This window comes from Cygnus atratus, chromosome 11 (genome assembly GCF_013377495.2).
Source record: "Cygnus atratus isolate AKBS03 ecotype Queensland, Australia chromosome 11, CAtr_DNAZoo_HiC_assembly, whole genome shotgun sequence".
In the NCBI taxonomy this organism is placed as follows: domain Eukaryota; kingdom Metazoa; phylum Chordata; class Aves; order Anseriformes; family Anatidae; genus Cygnus; species Cygnus atratus.
In genome coordinates, this window is record NC_066372.1 from 18,121,632 (window position 1) to 18,140,347 (window position 18,716).

The 18,716-nt window shown below is 42.8% G+C and overlaps 1 protein-coding gene across 14 annotated transcripts in view; it reads left to right on the forward strand.

Moving 5' to 3' along the window:
- Positions 1-975: 975 nt before the first annotated feature.
- The window catches only part of MEF2A (myocyte enhancer factor 2A), an 87,958-nt gene continuing 70,217 nt past the window's right edge, over positions 976-18,716 (forward strand). For 3 of the 14 annotated variants that reach the window (XM_035554884.2, XM_035554891.2, XM_035554886.2), the window contains exon 1: positions 991-1,275. The gene's annotated coding sequence lies outside the window, so the exon portion shown is untranslated. Of the gene's footprint in view, positions 1,276-1,760; positions 1,933-2,099; positions 2,168-18,716 lie in introns of those variants that run through there. The other 11 variants (XM_050712889.1, XM_035554865.2, XM_050712891.1 and 8 more) reach the window with 9 other exon arrangements.

Sequence of the window (18,716 nt, forward strand, 5' to 3'; positions counted from 1 at the left end):
ACCCAGTGGTGTGGTTAGCACACTTCGTGTTTCTTGACTCTTGTTTTCTAAACGTTTTGGAGCTAGTTTTTGTACCTGACCAAGGAGCTGCCCTTCCGGCTACAACACTCATCAGCTGGTTCCTCTTTTCCAGAGGCAGCACCTCTTTGGTATCCCAGAGCAGAGCTTTGTGTTTCCTGGCCATGATGGAAATAGCTACGTACTACATGGAAACAGCTGAGCAGCTACCTTGTGTGTGAGGGAGAAGCCCTAGAGCACAGATTTTGGGCAAGTTAACTTGTTTTGTTACGAAACTTTTATTTTGGGGTTATTCTCCAGCTTTCTGTGAAAGAGAAAAATTTTCACGCCTTTTATTTCCCAGCTCTCTTTCCCTTGAAGCCTACTTAACCGCAGCAGCCCCCTGAGGGGATGATGACGGAGGGGACGCAGGGGTGCCCGTGCCCGAGCTGAGGGCCGCAGCCTCGGGGCCGGCGGGGCCCTGACATGGCCGCAGCCGGGGCGGGGCGGGGCGCGGAGCCGCAGCCGTTGCCCGGCAACCCTTGGGCACGGCGCCGCCGGGCCTGGGCGCGCACCGGGGCCGCGCCTCTACGCATGCGCCGCCTCTTAGCGGGCGGGGCTTTTCTCCGTGCGTCATTCGCGGCCCGAGCCGGGGGGGGGCTCGTACGCCAAGGCTGGGGAGGAGGGGGCACGGCCGCCGCCTCCCGCACCGCGTTCCGCTGTTGATTGGCCGCCCGTTCCCTCTCCTCCCTTCCCATTGGCCGCCCTCCCGTCACTCCAGCCCTCCACGTTTCGCTTAGCCCCGCCCCCCGGCTGCTCCCTCATTGGCGCCGCCCCCCCCCCTCTCCGCTCCGCCGCGCTGCCCTATCGGCTGGCGGCCCCGCGCCACGGGGGTGGCGGCCAAGGACGCGGGGCCGGCCGCTCCCCGCGGCGGACACAAAGTAATCCGCCCATGCCGGCCCCTTCTACCGGGCCGCCGTCGGCCCCGCCGCGGGCTGCGGGCTCCCTGCAGCCTCCCCACGGCCTCCCCCGCCGCGCCGCCCCCTGCTGAGCGCCCTCCGTCGGGTCCGGCGGGCGGGGCCCGCGGCAGGGTACCTCGGGGAGCGGTGCGCGCTGCGGCTCTGAGGGGAGAGCGGCGGGGGAAAGTAGTTCCCGGCCCGCCCGGGCCTCCTTTCCCAAAAATAGCGCCCAGCGCGGATCCGTGCGCCGGCGGCAGCGGCTCCTCAGGAGGCTCCGCGGGCGGCGGGGCGGCGGCGGGCGGCGAGGGGCCGCGGGCGGGTGAGCGGGGCTCAGGGGGGACGGGGAGCGGCGGGGCGGCGGCAGGGAGAAGCGGGGAAAAGGGGGGCGGCCCCCGGGGCCTGGCCGCAGCCCCCGCTCCTGTCACCGGCCCCCGGTCCTGTCACGGGGGGGGGGGGGGGCCGGGCCGCGGGGCCCCGCGATCCCACCGGGGCCTGCCCGCACCCCCCGGGCAGGGCAAGGCAGGGCGGCGGGGTGGGGGCGAGGCCCTGGCGAGGGGCGGCCGAGGCTCCTCGCCGAGGGGCAGCGCCTTTTGTCCGGCTGCGAGGCCACCCGGGGGGTCCGCGGGGTGAGGCGGAGAGCGATGGGGGGGGGGGGTGAGGGCGGGAGGGGGAGGCAGGGACCCGCCGGGTGGGCACCGCGTGAGGTGCGCGGCTGCTAGCGCTCGGCTGGGGGGGTCGTGTCCGGAGGAAGGAAGGAAGGAGGGAGGCAGGGAGGGAGGGGGGCACGGCTGGGCGCTGCCCGCGGGGTCTGCGAAGCCGCCCCCGGCACAAGGCAGGAGGGTGAGGCTGCTCCGCTCCTGCCCGGGAAGGTGCCCGGAGTTTGTGGAGTTCCGACGCGGCTTTGGCTGCCTTCGAGATGCTGGGTGGCGAAGGGAAGGGAATTGTTCGCGAATTGTTATAGCGAACCGTTTGACAGGTAATGAATTTCGGAGTTGAAAAGCAGGAGTTTTCTGGAGGAAATATGACAATCTCAGAAGAGGTTGTTTTTTTTTTTTTTTTTTTTTCCATTTTTTTTCCTACGCTCAGCGTAAAAACCATCGTGTCACTGATACCGAATATATCAGGAGCGGGAGGGAGGAAGGGGCTTGTGGGAAGCCAAAGAGGCAACAGAAAGGAAAAATTTGTAAATAGGAGTAAGACAAAAATATTTGGTATGGAATTGGTAATATACACTGTTTCTTTAGAACGTTTTTCTGAATCTGGTAAATTTTGATGTAGCATAAGGAAGGCTGTAAGCTTTCAAACTTCATTATGTTAACTGTTGACACAAAATTGTTAATTATGCAAGTCTTTTGCTGTTAGGATCTAGATATCTATATTTTTATAACCATTTCTGTTGGTTTATCAATAGCTAGTGCTTAAACAACCTGCACAAAAGCTGCGGCAGCTAAATATTCTATCCTGTCTATTTTATTTAAAATGTTTACCTGTGCCTCTTCCATGTAAGAAAGCTATCTTTGTTTCTTTTCCTCTCTAAAGAGCTGTTTCCATTTGGGGGAGAACCATGAGATGAGTTTTTAAACTATTTTTTCATTTAGGTGCTAGAAGGTGCGCAAAGTCGTAGGGTTTCTTAAAATTACATAATTTAGACAAGTTGTAATGATGGGTGTAATTTTAACACTTTGGGTTTCTAAAGGGTGTAACTGCCAAGTGGTATTTTTAAAATTCTGTGCTTGTTGAACTAGCAATACAAGAATGAGAGAAGGGGAAAAAAAATCTTGATATGAAGGTGTCCAAATAGCGGTACCAGTTAGAGGGTCTTGTGTTTGAGGGCAGTCGGTCTGGAATTTGGGAAGGAAAATACCCTAGTGCCCTTGTTAGTTTTTTTCTCTCTCTGTACTTCTGTTCTAAATGTGCAGTTGACATAGTCCACCAGTAGTAGTAGAAGAGTGTCATCAGTAAAAGAGAAGGATCCTTCAGTGAGAGGGATGGGATCTACTTTGGAGCAATTTTAGCGCAGATGGTAGGCTCTCTTTCTGCCAGCGCAGCCCATCTTAAACCACTTACAGTGTTCTAGTATTTCTTCTGTTTTATTTGGGAGGAGGCATTCCTAGATTGTAAACTGTGGAAGAAATATGTTAGTCTTTAGTTTGTACGTTTGTTTGTTCTGCTCCATTGTTTAAGCGTGTATTTAAGAAATTGTAATTATATTTCACGTCTATAAATGAGAGGGTCCATAGAACGCTTTGGGTAAATATGGTTAGGTATCTGGATTTAGGTTACTGTAATTTCACACAACGTTATTTTTTTCCGCTGTGGAACAGGGGAAGAAGAAATAAATGAACACTGACTGAAAGAAGCTAAGTGAACTGATCTGTGGATTTGAGTCACGTTGGACTAATGATATAGGAGGGACTTGGCTGGATTGAAACTTGAAATAATTCTGGAGAATAAAACGGCTTAGTATGGCAGAAGACCTGTCTTAGTTAGAAACCTTATTTGAGTCGAAGTGAATGCGGTTTACCTTAAATTGGTTACTGTGGGCAGCAAAGCTTTTGCAGGGTTTATTTTAGAAAGTTAGCCAAGTTTCTCAGATAACCTGTTGATGTCATTCTGAGTATTCAGGGCCTAAGTGCTGCTTCAGAGACCAGAAGCAGCCTGCAAGGCTGTAAACAATGCCATACCTCCTTGCCTCCCTCAGTCCTGCAGGCACAGCAAACGCAGCAGCTGGTTAGTTCTGGCTGTTGTGGAAGTAGTGTCGGACAGCGCTGGGAAATGGGAAAACCTGGAGTAGTTTGTGAGCTCAGTTTTTTTGTCTGAATAAGAAATATTTCAGTTTTGTAATGTGTGGCTCATTATGCCTTGCATGTGAGATGCTTGTGTGTTTCAGCTTGATTTTTTTAAAAAACGTGTTTTCTAAAAGTGTAAGTCATCACACTTTGTTCACGTTACTAAAACCTGATTTTTTATTTTTAAAGGCCTTAACACCAGGACTTGCTTTTCCTTCTCGTTGAAACCTCCATTACTTTGCTTTAATTTAAACAGCATGTGCTGACGTAAATGCTGTGTAACTTCTTAATGCACGAAGTGGCTTTATTTTTCACATCTTTTATTTTTGAAAAAGATATTATTTAATGTATTTAGTAATTGTGTTCTTTAATTGATCACATGGAACAAAAGTCAGAATCTCAGCCCATGGTAATATGGGGGAGCTCTGGTGTATTGCATTCAGATTTGATTTCTTCAGCTCTGATAAAGGAACCAGAGAAAATAAATGCATCGTTCCTCCTTCATATTTTTTCTTGTATGCTTTGCTGCTAGTGTAGAAAGGCAGATGCACCCAATATTTGAGTTGAGCAGGCAATATGTTACTGAAGTGGCACTGAGTGGGGGCGTAGTTTAACTCTGTCTCCTATCAGACAAAATGACCTCGCCTTCGGAGTGTTTATTCAGATTCTGAAATATTTAAATCTAGATGACGTTTTCCCTGAAAGTTTATAAAGTGCTTTTGGTGTCTTGTTCAGCTTGTAAGATTACAGCAAGACATTCTTTCTTTTGCTTTTTTCCCCAAAGTTGATCCTATTGATCTTCCAGTAAAAAGAGATCAGGCATTTTTTGGGGGGTCAGCTAATCAAAATAGATTTTAGATCGTTGATACAGTAGCTAATGAATGAACAAAATGGCCTTATTAAGAGTTAAAGACGGGCTTCGGCTGTGTAACATGACAGTTATACCTCCCCCTGTTAGTTCTGTGCTCTGTGATAGGGAACCAGCTAATAAATACTGCTGTGGAGGTTGAAGTTGGTAGTCTGCAGTAGTGCTGTCTGCTTTGTTGTAAAGTAAGCAGCTGATCTAGGTCTCTACCTCTTACACCCCCCTCACCTCATGCGTTCTTGTTTTAACACTTGTTCTTTCAAGTTACCGCTTATGGAAGTGAAAGGGAGGTTTTTATTTTTTCTTTCACATTCTCCATTTTTTGATTATGAACGCTCTTGTTTAAACTTACATTTAATGGTTCTGTGAGAAAGTTCCTAAAGAAAAACCCGTTCAAGTTAAATCTGGAAAAATAACCCCCTGTGTTGTCTGCGCTTCCATTTGATACTGAAGGGGAATTACTGTCCTGCAAGACAGCTCAGTTCCTGAGATTTCTGGCTGGTCTGGTCTCAGAACTTCGATGCAGTGGAATATGGAACCTTTTCTAGAGAAAACACTTGGGTCTTGTTAGCCCCGTGTTGTAACAGTACAGGTGTGCCCATATGATGAGAAGACAATACATCCTTCTTAACAAGAGCATGATTAATTGAACTGTTTTTAATGGAATTAACATTATTCCATGAAATTATTGTTTAAGGAATCATTAACATTATTTCATGGAATGCGTATTCGAATTCCTCACGGTGCTTAATTGGTAGGTGTCCCAGTTACGTTCATCTCTGTCCCTGAAGAGATTTTCTATTTTGCTGAGGTCCTTATGGACCAACCCTAAGACTTGAGGGTGCGTTTTGTATTGCTCTGTGCCCAGCAGGGGTTTCACTAGTAGCTATTAAATATTGTTACAGCCTATTGTAAGCATATTAAGTTAAAAGTAGTGTCAGGAGTTGGCAGCTGAGCACAGTTGTATAAAGGTGATTTAAAGAACTAAATAATGGTGAGAAAAATGTGTTTTCCTTCACTGTAGTGGTTGGAGATACCCTAAAAATGGGTGTGGAATGGGTATATCTTTGCTTTTGATACTTGTATGACAGTGACTAGGGGAGGAGGATTTTTTTCCATTTCCTTTAAATCCCTGCAAGAGTTTTTGAAACTCAGCCTTATTTGAAAACCAGATTGCTTCTAGTATTGTAATTTGGGATTGCATGGATTGGACTAAGGTTATTTTTATTGTTTGAGGTTATTTTTGTTTGAAAGCTAACCACAGACCTGTGAGGATACATAGGAGTGGATACATTGTCATGATGCATGTACTAATACTTGCAAGCTGTGGTCAGTCTCAATGTTAAGTGCTATACCAATATACATAGGCCTGATCTTGTTATTTTCTGTGATGATTTATGATGTTTGCAAGGCCAAGGGCAATAAATTATTAAACTTTTAGCTATATAATGACGTAAGCACATCTATAACTGAGCTGTGCTTTGGTCGTGCCGTTAAACGTTGCTTTCATGACGAACCTGGCATAGAGAGTTGAGAGAAAGGATTCAGGGGTGATAATTTTGGTATCCCGTACAAAGTGTAGGAACACATTGCAAGTGTAAAAAGATGAGTATGGAAGAACTACGGTTTTAAAAGGAGAGAATAAACAACCAGGTTCAGCCTCAGCTGAACCTTGAGGGAGGGATGCGTGCATGGGCACACAGTGAGGGGTGTTAAAGTGCAGAACAGGCTTGCCTTGGTGAAGTGTCTTGGTGAAGTGTCTTGGTGAAGAGACCACTGAAAGGTGTCAGGGTGAAGCGAGTCTTTTTTTACTTTTTGCTTTGCTCGTGCAAAATTTGTAATACTTCAGGAGGCTGAGAAAAAAGTAGGAATAATAGCAATGAGGGCTTTTCTTTCCTCATGTATCAAAGAAAAGCGACAGTACTTTTAAGCGAGCATCTTTCTCCAGATATTTTGAATTGTATTTCGTTGATGGTCTTAGTGGTGTGGAAAACTTCTATAGCATAGCTCAGAAGCATTGAGGTTATCAACATTAAGGATGTCTTTTTTTTTTTTGGTATCATTCTTTCACAGCAACTGCCCTCTTCCTGATATGACTGCATGCATCCTGTTTTAAAAACTGTAAGCTGACAAGAATGAGTGCTAGTAAGCTGGTCTGTGTAGCAGTTCAGAAATGGTGCTTTTTCCATTGTGAGCTTTCAAAGCACTGAGTCTGCCAAGAATATTTAAGAACATTGGATGTTCCCTCGTCACTGTGCTCGTGTCGTGCTGTCACACAGTGAGGGTAATAAACTAAATTTTTGAGCAACTGAATATTTTTCCTTGAAGGTGTTAAAATTTATGTGTAGTAATATGAGGTTTTAATTGCAAACAGGATGTCTTAAATCTGCAATCAGAAGCCACTTTGTTTCAGGGTAAAAGAAGGGAAAGTAAAAGGTATGGCAGGAGATACAGTATTTCACGTGGTGTGTGCAGAAAGGGAAGTTGCTTTTTCCTACGTTTCTGTGCCTGCAGGCTGTAAATTTATCTTTGTTAGTCTGGGTTGGATGATGCGCTTATTAGTTTGGCTAGTCGGCTTTTGGGAGTTAAAGTTCTGGATTGCAGAAGAAGGATTTCCTTTGAGACTCCTTGATACCCTCTCTGTTCTGTTTCTGTCAGAGCACCAGGGCCTTTTTTTTTTTTTTCCTTCCCTTTTTGGTCCTCTTGTTCTCCTTACCTTTGTTCTTAGCATGCCAAATGGTGGTGTCTTCCTTTTTGTTTCTGAAACGTACATCGAGATGTTTTGATGTTGGGCTCAGCTATGGAAAGAAGTGCCAGCGGTAAAGGTATCAATGGTTACCACAAAGAAGTGCTAAATTAAAAGAAGTCTGAGGGAAGGAGGCAAAACCATGGCTGGCTGGAGAGAGATGTGGCAGTAGGTGGAGGCAGGTATTCGCTGCATACTGGAGGTGTGGAATGTGGGGTGTTGTGCGGTAACTCTAGTTTGTAACACAAATGCTCTGAAAATTCACAAGGAGTGTGTAGAGCGTGCAGTAACATTGCTGCGTATCAAAGAATAATTTTCAGTTTTATGTAGGTGGTTATTGTTGTCTTTGTCACAAATACGGAGACTGCTAACCTGGATTGCTGTCAAAAAGTACTGGGGAGCTATCAACCGAATTAACTGACGTTTTTAGCATATTTTTGCTGTTTGACCAAACCCATGTTACATAACTAACTAGAAATACAGCACGCTTGTTCTTAATGGAGGCCACAGAAAAATTCAAGTTCTCCAGACTTTGTCATGGGTTTACTATGAGTTGAAATGTGAGGGGAGGGTGGCAATGGCAAGAGTTACCATAACACACTCTTGTCAAATAATGTTTTGTTTTCCTTTGAAAAAGAAGCTATTGGTCAATGTTCTCTATCACTTCATGCTGTTAATTCAGTAGCTTCAAAGAACTGATAAAATGTGATGTTGAAATGATAGAAATTTTTGGATTTAAAGACATAAATGATTGATGTTTGTGAATGCTGGAGTCATTTAGCTCCTCTATGAAAATATAGGGAAAGCCCTTTCAAAGACAAATAATTTGTTCAAGCAATGAAATAGAGCTATGTGAGCTGACCATGTCAAATGCTATCACTGTCTTTCCATGCTGAAAGATGCTCCTGGTGACTCCTAGTATTTTTTTTTTTTTTTACATGCTTATATCTATGCAGGGGACTTGGATTCACAGTGAGGTGAAATCAAACCTGACAGCCCGCAGTTCCACACTAGCTGCTCCTAGTAAATCTGCGTGCAGGTACTTTTGGGCGTGCCCTGTATGCCAGCCTTCTAGATCAGTGGGTTGCAGTCTTTTTTTCTGTTTGTCTCTTCAGCAAAAGCATAATGGGAATCTACAGAGTCCTGTAACTGTCAAGTTAAGCCAAACGGTGACATGCTTGCTTTTATAGTTAGCTTTGGAGACTGGCCTAGATTAGTCTACGAAACCTGTTGTCAAGCATGTGAGTATTTACAGTGAGCGCTGTTGTGCACTAGCACAAGATGCTTATATAAAAACTTGGACCAGATTCTTTCAGAAAGTAACTGGATATGGTCATTCAAAAGGGGATTGAAATTTTGAGTATGAAGAGGCCCAGGTAAAAAAAAAAAAAAAATATCTGTTTTTAAAAACAGAGAACAGGACTTGCCCCGTGTTTATGATCCCAGCCCAAAGTACTGCGCGGTCATGTTAGGAGCCCCTGCAGCACCCTCTGGTGATCCAAACATGCTTGTGCAGCAGTTGGGGTCCTGGCTGAGCTTCCGAATGAGCCTAGCCATCGTGTGTTGGTGCAGGGCTGAAGGACGTGCTTTAGAACAAGCTTGGGCTACAGCCAGCTTGATGTTAGTGATGGGTGCTCTTGGGTTTTGCTGCCTTTTTTTGTCTTTACCTTCTGATTTTTTGTCTAGGAGGAGACAGAAGTCATCAAAAGATCTGTAGACTGTCTTGGCAATATCGGCTCTAGGCAAGCATAACGAGTGTGATTTCGTGAGATGAAAGGCTTCCAGCATCATGGCTGTGTTGCTCAGGAGCAAATGCAGCATGGTATGGGGAAGAGGGAAGGACGCAGAGAATGTCTATATTAAAATTGTTATTCTGTATATTACAGCCCATTTTATGTATGATGTTAAAACATGGCCTGCAGAAACTGAAGTTACCTTGTTACTTACCCAATATGAAAAGCGCTAAACTTAAACCTAGTCTAAGCAAAATAGTAAGGTAGTGGTTTTGCAAGGAACAAAACTTGCAGAACTTTTCATTTTCTTTAGTTTTCGACTCTTCCATTATTCCCTGATCTTCCTGAACTTTCCTTCTGTACAGTGCATTTCTCTTAAATTCATTATCTTAAATGGCCGCTAGCTGTGGCTGGGCTGGGTAGGGGTGGCTGCTGCCTGCCCGAGTGATCCAGCAGGAGCTGCTGCCTCTCATGTCGCCACAGATGAGGTGCTTTGCTTGGGGTGTGTGCAACCGCCAAGTCCAAATCTCTGGAGCATTGCACTAGGTTGAAACTGGCCAAATAAATCAGAGGCTATTAATGAGGAAGAATAGACTGGGCCAAAGGGAATCTTATTTTATTCAACCAAGCTGAAAAAGCTGTTGGTGATAGGTCCTTCTTCAAGATTTTACTGCCACTGTTGATGATCCTTTATTCTTAGATAAGTAAACTCTTATTTCTTAGAAGTTTTTATTTGATTTTATGGAAGTAAACTCTTAAAGGTAGGACCGCTTCAAACCGTGCCTTTGGTTTCTTATTTTGCCTTGCTTTTAGTGTACTTGATATGATCTAAATGTCATAGCGGGCTGTGATTCATTCACTCAGCAAAGTTAAATCTTAATAGATCTTCAGTTTGATGATGCCTGCTTAAAAGTATATGGGAGGATGTTAGTAAAGTATATGTGATCTCTTAACCAGAGAGCCTGGTCAGGTTGCCATCAGCAAAATACTGTAATGGTTTGGGGATTTTGAGTGCAAAATAGGATTTGCTTCTTGTGATCTAGAATTTGAGCTCAATGGCTTGCGATCGCTACTGCCTGTCCTCTGTTGCTATTTCCCTTGTCAGACTTTGGACCACAATTGTATACGACGGTTTTACACCAGTTTTGGACAGCAGTTTGCTTTGTTTCTGCGTATGTCCTGGGGGTGGGGGTTATGTCCTGAGCAGGAGGTTATTTGCACGAAAGGAAGGCAGAAGACCTGTTTGTCTAGAAACCAGTCAGATTTCTGTTTCTGTGCCACGTGCATAATCTCCTCTGCGCTCCTCCTCCCCGCCAAGGAAAAGGAGCAGCTAAGAGGAGGGAAATCTTCTTTTGTTCTTATGAGACATTGATAACTTCATTAAAATCCCCACTCCCCTCACCCCCCATATGTAAGGCTCGTATCTGTGTTTTATTGAGGACTTTGGGGATACTGTTTTTTTAGCATGGTATTTTTAAGGCTGAATTGTTCAGTATCAAAACCTGCCATGGTGTTCCTGAAGGTACTGGCTGACTAGTTCTCAAAAGACGTTTCAACCTGCTTTTCCGTCATACGTTCTTCTGATGAAATGTTAATGAGAAGATGATCAGATAAACTTCTTGAAAACCTGGTACAACATACTCATCAGCTAAGGATTTTTCTTCGGATCTGTTTCATTTAAGGCATCTATATTTGTTTCTGTAGCTGTCTTGCGTGAGTGTAGATAATGCCTACAAGCAAGCCACAGAGATCGTGGTATGCTGTTCTTCTAAGGCTTGGATTACTAATTTTCTGAAGGCCTAAGGAACAACAGCCCTTCATATTAAGTTTCTTTTGTGCCTGTTAAATCTGCTAGAAGCAGGATAAATTAAGTATTTAGATATCTAATGTCACTCTCCCAGCTACAATTCTGTGTTCCTATTTGATGAGGAGTCCTCCAGGCTTCTTATCTTCAGTAGCTGAGATCACAGTTTTTGCCTCTGACCTATCTGTACTTTACTGCTTTTAATTTTTCATGGTCTCGTCTCTTTTAATTATAGTGGCTTATAACGTGCTGCACTGGCATAATTAGTTTATCCTAAAACAGTCTGATCTGCTAGCAGTGTTGGACCAGGAAAGAGACAGCCAGCCCAGCAGTCATCAGGCACTCAGGGGTACATCAGCATTTGGGCCACAGGGGAGGAAGGAAGGAGTAGGTGAGAGTCTTTCAAAGCTGCAGTGGGGTCCTGAATGTGAATGTTTCAGTCCACCTGTGTATTTACGGATGGTTTTCTTCAGGACTTTGTGATGACAGTTAAAGTAACTAGAAAGGATCATTTTAAAAATTGTTTCAACAAAGATACAAGCAATGTAGAATTTAATAGAAAGACCAGTTCCTCAGATATCCCTTTGCTTAGGTTGTTTTTTGTGTATGTAGCTTGCTTTATCAACTCTTACACTTGAGAGGGAGTGAGCCTTTCTAATCTTAGCTCAAATGCTTTCTTGATTTTGGAGTTATAAGTATTTCTGGTCTCAGACCTTTAAATTTTGAAGTATCCCACCATTAATGTATCAGCTTACCTGGGACTATGTATCCAAGTTGGATTGCCTTATACAATTCTTAGCTTGCCTTTTGCATGAAAATCTCCTTACAAATACAGATTCGGGCAAGGAAACACGGCTGTTGTAGTTATATTGATTCTGAAAGATAAAGAAAGCGTTTGAAATGCATGCTTTTGGAAGAGCTTGTGCCGCAATTGTCTTTGTAGTTGCTACATTATTCGAGGGATTATAGAATACTTTTTTCTTATTGTTATGTAGGGGAAGGAACTTGATATGACATACATTCAAGATGCTGTTTGTCATGTGCTTTATTTCATGATTTCTGGAATGTGTTTAATTTTGATCTCTGTAGAAGAATACCTCTTTTTCTGAAGTTGAGAAAAAGCAAGATTACGTGCCAAGTTGCCCAGCTTTTTGTTGATTAAAATCTCATTTCAGCTCTTAGTGTGATACACGTAGTCATTTGGTTAAATGCTTAGGTCCTTACTAGCTGATGTTGGGGAAACAAACACTGGCGGCTCTGGACTGAAAGCAGAAAATGTTCCATTATTTCAGCATGTAAAATGATTTTTAGGGAGCGTTTGTTCTGCTTTTGGATTGATAAATCTGCACTGACAAGTTTGGGTCCTGATTTTTGATCTCAGGCCCTGTAACAAAACTTGTAGAAATGCTTTCTGAGGTAGCAGTTGAATTTGTACTTGCTACCTGGGCTCTCGTTGAAAGACAAACTTGGACTCTAACAAGCAACTAAAAAAAGTCCACCTGGAAGTGAAACTCAAACATTATTAGGAGAATTTGATTTACTACTACTGACCATGTGACAGGTAAATTTTATACAGTATTTTCCACCCAGGAAGTGAGAAAAATGGTTTTAAACACTATTGTGTGCGTTGAAGTCTTGTGCGTGCTGCAAGATTGTTTGAGGTTTTCCTGTAAATTGCAGCAACTTGAGAAGTCTTGAAGGTAGTTTATTTGTAAACTAGCTCTGTTTTATTTTGCTGGCGTTGCTGGCAGTCTGCTCTATACAGATAGTTACAGTAAATCTGAAAATTGGGAGGTGGAACTCACTTGCTTTTCTTCCTGTTATGGCTATACTTCACAAAAGTTTGGGATGGCCATCATGTTAATATGGTTCAGTTAGGTAGAAACAAAATTGTTCTGGTTACACTTCTAGACCAGATTAGCTGAAGTCAGCTTGGACTGTGAATTTAGTATATCTTTTGAAATGTTTGGTTTCTTTTTTCATATTTCATTGTTTCTCCTACAGTCATTAACTGTAATTACAGTGAGATTGCAGTGAACTTGTTTCGCTGTTGTGGCTAAACCCTTGGGAGCAATGATGTAGGTGGTGGAGATCCTTGTCCTTGAGATTCTTTCTACGGTGTTTCCTTGTGCCTGTTACATCTACAATGAAAATGCTGTAAACTGTCCTCATTGCCTGTGTGCTTGTTCCTTGTTACAGTATTAATGTGTGTGTTTTGGAAGGATTAGTACAGAGATTATTAGAAGAGGAAGTCTAGCACAGAAATGCATCCTTTAGACTACTTGAAACGTTGGAGAATTCTGACAGGGTTCCCATGGTAGTGAATGTGTTTTCTTCTAAACATATTAGTCAGATCTTGCTGTTGTCTTCCTTATAATGCAGCATGTTGGCTGTATTATAGTCAAGATACAAGTTGCCTTAGCAAAAACTTCTAGAGCTGTATTTAAAAAAAAGTGTAAAGCTGTGTTTGGCAAAAAAAAAAAAAAGCTAACAGGTTGTAGTGGTCCCTCTGTATGTGTGTGCAGAACTTTCTTCCCTTCTATGGATTAGAAAGCTTACTTGAGTGGCAGTCTTTGTCCTCTGCTGTACTACCATATTATAATTGTCTAACTCTTATTTTAGGGAGACAATATGAGCACAACAAGTAATTTACTGAGTGATACCTGATTGGATTAGCATTGGTTAGAGGACATCTCTACAATCCTGCATTGCACAACTGTACATGTCTGTGAGAGAGCTGCAATAAATAATGAACTCAGCTCTTCAATCTAACGCATGTAGCTCTAGATCTGTGCTTTCGCTGCCACTCTTAATTTCCAGAATGCCCCAGTGTGTTGAGATGCTCTCCTGGATTTCCAGGGTGGGAGCACAAGTGCAGGGAGCACAGGCAGTATGCTGGTGGCCAAGGGGCAGGCACCAGGGGAGCGGTGCGTCCGGTAGGTCTGTGCCGTGTGCTCAGACATGTTACAGGCTCACAGGCCTTATCTGCATTTCGTGCACAGCAGCTTCCTTGGCTTATCTTAATAATGCTCACATTTGAAAGACTTGCTGAGCTACTCTGCTCGAGAACTTATGATGGGAAAAATATTACTAATTAGATCTGTCTTTAAGATTAGAAACCAAATTCAGGAAAATAGTCTTTTAGTCTGTTTAGCTAGAATTGCTCAGATCCCCTCCTAGATCAAAGGTAAAGCTATATTGTGATTAAAGGTGTGACTGCAATTTGTGTAGATAAATGTATGCAGGCTACCTTTAAACTAGTTAGTTTAGTGTAGCTGTGCAAGTCAATGACATGTTAGGATACCCACGGAGAGAAAGTATTTGCTTTGTTTTTATCCCTACTGCTTAAAAATCCACGGTGTCACAAAGTGCTCTTAATTGTAGTCCCTAAAGAGGACAAAGCTGTTTCTCAGTGGAGAACGTTTCTTAAGAGTTGAATTTGTCATCTGTTAAGTGTTCCAGAGACTGAGTACGTTCAATTATGACTATTTGCGAGTGAGAAGTGGGTGGCAATGCACCTGCATTTGGAGGGGGGCATGTCTTATCACATGGTATCGTGTGGTTTGTAGCTGTGAATTCCTGTTTCAGCTCTTGTTCGCATCTTTAGCAGAAAATTACTGAAACTGATACATTCCAGTAAAACAAGTGACAGCCAGCACCAACCAACTTTTACTTTGTTTCCTTATTAAATGTGGTTTGGTCATTTTCTTGTGTTGAGAATGTATGATTCTCAAGGTTCTTGATTTAGCAGAAACTGCTTTATAAAATGTCCATCGAAGTTGGCATAAAATGCCTTCTAGAGTAGGCTTGAAACTCTTTAATTGTTATAGCAAATTTACATCATTTTTTTTTAAAGTAACGCTTTTTTTCCTTATATACTTAATTTAGACAATTAGATTAAAATGAAGTTTGTGGCTTTCAGTGAAACTTGTAGCTCCAGAATCTGTCTGTGCTCCGGATCGATGGTTCTGCTGAGAGAAGAAAGCTTTGGCTCAGTCGGCCCTCACAAATCATGAGAGCTGGTGAGCTCAGGGTTTTGGTTCACTTAGGACTCTGTGACAGAGGCTTCTGTAGAGCATGTCCAGATCTTGTGGCGCTGATAGCGGTTAGCTGGTGGTGGTAGTTCTACCGTGTTGTTGTTAGACCTGACCGAGTGGGTGCCTGACTCTGAGAGGTCTCAGTTTTAACTGTGGGGCTTAATTCTGCAGAGCAGAACTTCCATCGGCTCCTTAGGGAAAAATATGGAAAATAAAATAACAAAATAATTTTCCAGTGAGTGCTGTATTTTTCCATTTGTTCTCAGTTCTTCAGCTGATACCTGTAGGTTAAATTACAAGTTTCAACTGTTGTCTGGAGGACTTTGCTAGGCAGTTGTTTTAGCAGCAAATGTTACTTTTATTGCCAAACCTTGCTTTGCTTGAGTGTTTAATTGTGGAGGAAATGTAAGATTGGTGCTTTGCCTTGCCATTGAACATGGTTGATTGCTTTCTGACCCTGGTGCAAATAACCTTAAGCCTTGTCTCCCTGCCTAGGTGCAGGTTAACAATCTCCAGTCCTGTTCTGCCCTGTCACGTGGACAAGGAACCGTGTTTTGAAGAGGAGAGGTGGCGTGCCGTGTGATACGGCTAAAATGAAGTGACGTAACCAATTGAAGCTATGTGGGGTGTGACTTGGTGTGAGGATTTGGAAGAGTGAATGTTTCAGACTTCAGCTGTGTATTCCTTCTAATTTTTTTTTGAGAGATGCAAGCAGACCAGAAGTATTTGAGTCCCAACTTTTCTGCCCTTCTCTGCTTTTTCTGTAGCTTTCATTCATTTCATTTCCCAGTGGGTAGATATGAGTTTTCTGTCAGACTTATCTAGTAAATCTGATCTACTTTCAGTACCTATCATTTTTTTTTTTATTTTCATAATATCTTCCCTTCTGCTTCTGATTTATCATGTAATGCTCTCAAGAATACAGTTTCAGATCAGTCAGCTGCATATATCACATGAACAGGGCTTCATTCCTTGTTTCCACTTTTTGTCTGGAAAAGTCTGTGTTCCCAAACTGACCAATTATATATCAGTACTTTCAGGAAATAAAACACTGTGATCTTAAAGTCTGCATAGTTTTACATTTTCTATGTCATGTTTTTATTATTAATCTTGTTTAGGTAGATTTTGATTTCTGTTATTGCTTTTTGTGTGTTTGTTTTCTGAAATAAGAGTGAACTGTAACACATCAAACAGTTGCAGATAATTTAATGCCAAGTCTCCACCAAGGTCAGCATTTTAAAAATATTTTGTGTAATACTGAGCATTGTTCTTAGTCAAAACATGGTTCAAATGATCTGTAGAACCTTAATATTATTTGCTTGCAGTAGAAACATTTGTATTTCAGTGTTTACTGTATTGGTGACATATCAGGTATCAAACTTCTGAATGTGTTGTATACTTGTAAAGCGCCGTTACATCATCGTTGTTCTGTAGTGCTGTGACTTTCTAATAGTCGGTCAGAGTGGTATGTAATTCTTAAATCATCAAGATGGAAATAAGTTTTCAAATATCATGTAATGCCAAAATGGGTTCAAGCCTGATGCAAGTAAAGTGATCGCTTAAGTATCTGAGTAGTAACAAGGCAAGTGCCAGGTCTAGCAGGAAGCAGACGATGGGACCCTAATGGGCTAGGCTTGCCTTTTTGACAGTTACAAGGAGGTGAACCACAGTTCTTGAAAAAAGTGTTTTGTTTTTTTTTTTTCTCCTTTGCAACAACACTTTGTGCTCCCATGGGTAGGGTGTGGGGACTTCTTACCACCAGCTGCACAGTGCCCAGGTGGCCCAGATGGGGTATTCAAGCTATCAGGTGGAACGCTGCCCTGTACCAGTGCTTAGTCAACATGGTGCTACTTGACCACATAAAGAATCTTAATCATGCTTATGTGTGGTGTGAAGTAAATACAGATTCTCCATGTAGTTAGTACAAGTGTTTCTCCTGGTTCATTAAAAAAATCCTTCCTGCTTTACAGAGATGATGTGGTGCCTCCAGCATGGTCCCTTAGGCATTGTGTTATTTTTGAAGAATGTGAAGTGAGATGTACCTCAGTATGGTGTTGTAATCCTAAACTTTATAAAGCATGAAAGTGATAACATGAACTTTTATATTCATTAATTGTACTGAAGTTGTAATGTCAGAAGGAAACCCAGTCAGTGTGTTGGGACCATGCCGTAAACTTTAGCTAGTTTGGTTTATAACCATTGAGTGAGTGAAATTGCAAAGGTTCTCATTTTTCTCTTCTGTAAAAACGTGATGTGCTGTATCTCTGCCACTGTATTATTTGATAAACTGCTGCTTCATTAGTCTCTGCAGACTAATTTAAGGAACTACTCAGATTGCATAATGAGCAATCATTAAAATATCATCTACTCAAAATCCAGCTATTTATCACGGCATAGCTGTAGGTTTGCCTCCCTTTATGTTAGCTTGACCTGCCCAGGGCATACTTCCAGGTGTCCTCCTGACAGCGGGGAGAACCAGGGATGTCTGAGCCATCTTGTGGAGTTACTGCTCAAGTGGAACAGGTCTAGATGTGCTCATAGTATGCAGCAAACATACAGTTGCACCTGAAGTAAGTACAGGAGATAACTTTAAACTAGCCACCATGGATGTGGTTTCGTTAGCAACAGTCTGAGATTGCTGTATGTGAGCTAGTGGCCTAAATATTTGCCCAAAGGTCTGGATGTTCTCCCCTGCCTCCAGCTTCAGCGCTGAAGCTTATTGTGACTACACTGTTAGTGATGAGTATTTGAGTTGAAGGAGTTAGGCTTTCCTCTGTGCTTCCGTAAAGGAAAGGATTAATGTGAATACAGCAGAATACAGATACTTTTCTTATCTGTTTTGAGCTCTGTGATCAAATCTATTTCCGTTTCATTTTGGCTTTCTCCGAGGCAGTGGGCTGCAGCCATGAACCACGATATCTGAGGTGCCCCCTGTGTTAGTTCCTGGGCAGCTTTTAGAAGAGGTTGTCTTCCTTTGCCCATCGGGCTGGCATTCGCCATGGTATTAGTTTTTGTGGTATGACATAGCAAAGTGTAGCGACAGAGGTTGATTAAATATTTGAAGTGTGCACTCAGTTTTGACAACTCAGATTTGTTTGCACTTGTTATATGCCAATGTGTGTATATTTATATGTCAATATATGTAGTGACAATGTGTGTCTATATATCAATATCTTTTGTAGAGAACATCTGCTATGAAATTGTTAGAACAGCATGCCATGAAGCTTATTATGTGTTCTAGTAGCTTTTGTGTACCCAGTTGATTTAATAAACCACTAAAACATTTCAAATGTAGTTAAATGTCATATCTGGTTAATAACGTGTCCAGTTCTGAATTTAATCTATCTTCTATGTCATGCATTATGGACTACAATCTTGTAACTTTTTCCTTAAATTTGTTTAGTGAAAGACAAAGCAATTAGCTTTGGTGTCTTGAATGTTAAAACCTCCTAATATAAATAATGAATGTGAGGATTACATGTGTGTTCTCAAGCAGTAAGTGGGTTATGGTAGCACTGGCACACTTAGTGCTCGGTTGGCATAGCTTTTCCCTTTGGATGATTGTTTGGAATGTGCGGCCTCTTTGTATATTTGCTGTAGCAGAGCTAAACTCTAATGTCACTTGCGGGAGAAATTTAATACAAGGGGCCTGTACAGAACCGAGCTGCTGCCATGATAGCATGTGGTATATTTAGCATGCATGTGTCTAGTAACCGTGTGATCTTACGCATGTGAATGAAACAGAAATTCTCAGCAGTTATTTCCCTAATTATTTTCAGAGTTCTG